We start from the raw sequence: 3,595 nt of genomic DNA, 5'->3' as shown, positions 1-3,595 counted from the left end.
GTTTCCTGTCGAACGGGGACGGTTCTTTGATTTGAAGCCTCTAAGTTAATTACTGGAGTTCCTTCGATCGTCTCTGTTCTTCGTGAGGGGCCTACATCCCTAGTGGCTGTCCTAGATAACAAAACTATATCTTGTACACGTTCCATAATGGGCCTCTCTTCTTGATTCGAAGGCTGTTTGTCTTTCCTTCTAGGTGGTGTTACTCCCATGAACTCTGCCATTCGATTCATTTGAGATGATATCTTTTGGAAAGTCTCCACGTTTTCCCTATTTGTAGTAGCAATATTTGTCACTAGTGGGTTTAAAATTGAAGTCAATTCTCTGGCCAAAGCCCCTAGCATATCATGGTTGCTTGCATCCATTTCTTGTCGAAATGCTGCTTGGTTATTTGTGGTAAAGTGGGGCATCTGGGTAGAAAAACTAGTGTTGTGTGCACTTCGACCCACTGAACTAACATTCGGTGAAAATGTCGCATTGTTAGTTGGGGCATATATAGGTCCTGCCCCTCGTACACCTGTTCCATATTGGTATGGCATTCCATATGGATTATTTGGTCTCCATTCGAAAGCAGAATTCGTGCCTTGACCAAACAAATTGTTTGCAGCATTTGTCGAGGAAAACGGTACGTCCTCTGCACTTGTGGATGAGGGTGCGGTTGTCGACACTGAAACTGGAATAGTCCCTGAGGGTCCTGTATTATTTTCAGGCATAGCCTGGGAATTATCTGCAGGTCTCGATCTATTTGGACCCGTTGTATCCCGTGTTCCTTGAGTGGAAGTCGAATTTGCCGCTCCTGATCCTGAACCTTGTGGGGGATCTTGATCACCCCCTGCACTGGCCGTAACGACCATTTTCTTGTTGTACCTTCGTTTGGGAATCGGTTGTGCACTGTTCGTTAATTTACCGTTCCTAAGGTTCATACAAGGTCTTGATATTGTCTAGACAAAAATAAAGCAATTAATTAAAACAATCCGCTTGACACGGTCCCACTGGGCGTGCCAATTTGTTTACGGTGATTTCCGGTAAACAACCGCTAGTCTTCCAAACTATAATAAATATGATTTGGTTACTCGCAGGATCGACTAGATTGATCCTAGGACACATAGTCAAAAAGATTGTTATCAATGTTCATTTGAACCATATTCATGATTCGTCTTCGTCAATAAGCATTGTTCGATGAAAGAACAAGTAATCTTGATAACCACTTTGTTATATGTAAGTATGATTTCAATGAAAAGATAAGTAACATAACATATGAAACTAAAAGGACTGTTAAAACGTAAAGAATCTTAGAATGCAGAAACGTTAAAGACTTTGAAAGTAAATAACATGAAAGTAATTCAAAAGTAAATGACATTAAAGTAAAGATACAGAAATGTAAATGGCAAGAAGTAAATAAAATGCAGTAATTCTGAAAGATATTTGAAAACGAAAGATAATACACATGTATTAAAGTGGTGGTGTCATACGTACATTTTCTCAGCGAACTCTTTCTCTTAACACTTGATACTTGAGTAAATATGTGAGTGATTTGTACAAAATGAACACACAGAATCCTAACATTAAGACTCCTATTTATACTAGTTTCGACCTTAACGGTCCTACACTAATCTGCTGCCACGTCTCTCATAAGAACTTCCAGCGACGCCATCTGTTACTTGGACAGTTACGAAACCGTCTTCGAATTTCAAATCTTCCCGCCTGAGTCCGTCTTCGACGCGTGGCAGTGTATTAAAAACACTACGAAAACACGCTAAGTAGTAATACTTGAATATATTTTATAAATTTTGTCTAAGTCCCCGAAGACACATACTTTCACTAGCTTTCAGTATTCATTATCTTCATAACGAACTTAGAAATCTTTATTCTCGAAGCATGGCCATCAGTAGCCATTCTTTTATTTTTAAGGGATGGCCATCAGTAACCATCTTTCCTTCGATTCTCCACTTCTTCGAAGGACAAATATTACAAGACGAAATCTTCAGCTAACACACAGTGAATGCCACAAAAAGTTTTTCAGTATTGGCCTTACTATCAACCATCAAAGGAAGTTTCAATCTATCAAGATCTTCCTCTTTCATGCTTACACAAACTATGCCAGTTCCATGCTTTACTATAAATGCCATGGCTTCAGGCGTTGCCAACTGCGCTGCCATTATCAAGTCTCCTTCATTTTCTCTATCTTCATCGTCTACAACTACTACCATCTGCATGGTTAATATCCGTTAATAAAATAAATCTATCACCACAATATCACAAAACTTATGACAGTAGATAAGTTCATATAAGTTAATTTAAACAGGTCCTAACTATAAAAAAATTATAACATATAAGACCAATTCACAACCTTTCCGCGACGAATGTCTTCAATGGCCTCAGGGATAGAAGCGAAACCTTTTGTAGGACTGTCCAAATCAAATTCATTATTGTCAGCAGGGAATAAAATGCTAGTTATCCCTGAATCTTGTGTTGACGTTCCCTTTGATTCATCAACAACCAGATCTTTACCTATAACAACATCATTGCTATTTTTTGGATAGGGAAGGAGGTCATCCCCTCCAGCTACCAATGTAGCTTTAACCCTTAAAGCAACATTATGATTTGAAGCAAATTTATAATTCAGTTTGACAGGTGGGAAATTTTTAAATAATTTGAAGTGATTGGATACCCTACAATGAAGAAGATCAAATCAAATGTTAATTTCAAATAGTAACATCCAAACATCAAATCAAAGAGAAACAAAAAAAAAATCTTGAAATTTAATAACTCTAAGACACAATACAAAGGTATTTACTCTAAGCTAAAAAAATCTAGGTCCATAAATAAGAGTAGATTTCAACAATTAGCCTATGTATGATTGAGCCATTAGAATAGTCAAAATTGATTCTAAATCTCTTAAATTGATTTTGACGTGTTTGTGTTTGATTACTTATGAATAAAATTGATTTTAATAATTAAATTATTATGGAATATAGTTAATTTTGCATTTATAATTGATTCTAACTTGAAGTAAATTTTTAAATCTAACTAATTTTCACTTTAAAATAAAATCATTTTTACAAAATCAATCATAATTTTGTAACCGCACAACAAAACTTAAGGTTAGTTGATAATTGACATCTAAGATTAGGGGTGATCGTATCCGAACCAATCCAAAAGTAAAACCGCAAATCGAACCAATCCAAACCGAAAACCGCAAAAACCGCGTTTAGTTTGGATGATTTTGGATAATTTTTTGACTGAACCGCGCGGTTCGGTTCGGTTGGCGGTTTTCATTTTACAAAACCGAACCAAACCGAACCGCATATTTAATTTATACTACCAAATCCAACTACAATATTGCACACCTCACTCACGTGGTTTCATTTTACCTATTCAACTTCAGTATCTCACATTCTCACGAACTACAACTCTAGGGTTTTCTTCATTGTTCGCCGCCGTTTCAACTTCGTGCTCTCACTCTCGCTCACCATCATTTCAACTTCGTTCTCTGCATCCCTCACTCAATTTGTATCTACAATCAACAAAGGTGAAAGTGTGTTCTCTCTTATGTTGTTCTCTTCATCCGTCACTCAATATTGTTTCTTCAATTTCG

At 36.8% G+C, this 3,595-nt stretch overlaps 1 pseudogene; it reads right to left on the bottom strand.

Annotated features, from left to right (window-relative positions):
• The window catches only part of LOC131624979 (bifunctional riboflavin biosynthesis protein RIBA 1, chloroplastic-like), a 12,590-nt pseudogene extending 9,939 nt beyond the window's left edge, over positions 1–2,651 (bottom strand).
• Between the last annotated feature and the right edge of the window lie 944 nt (positions 2,652–3,595).

The sequence above is a fragment of the Vicia villosa genome, linkage group LG1 (assembly GCF_029867415.1).
Source record: "Vicia villosa cultivar HV-30 ecotype Madison, WI linkage group LG1, Vvil1.0, whole genome shotgun sequence".
Lineage (NCBI taxonomy): Eukaryota > Viridiplantae > Streptophyta > Magnoliopsida > Fabales > Fabaceae > Vicia > Vicia villosa.
This window is presented reverse-complemented; position numbering and strand designations above follow the sequence as displayed.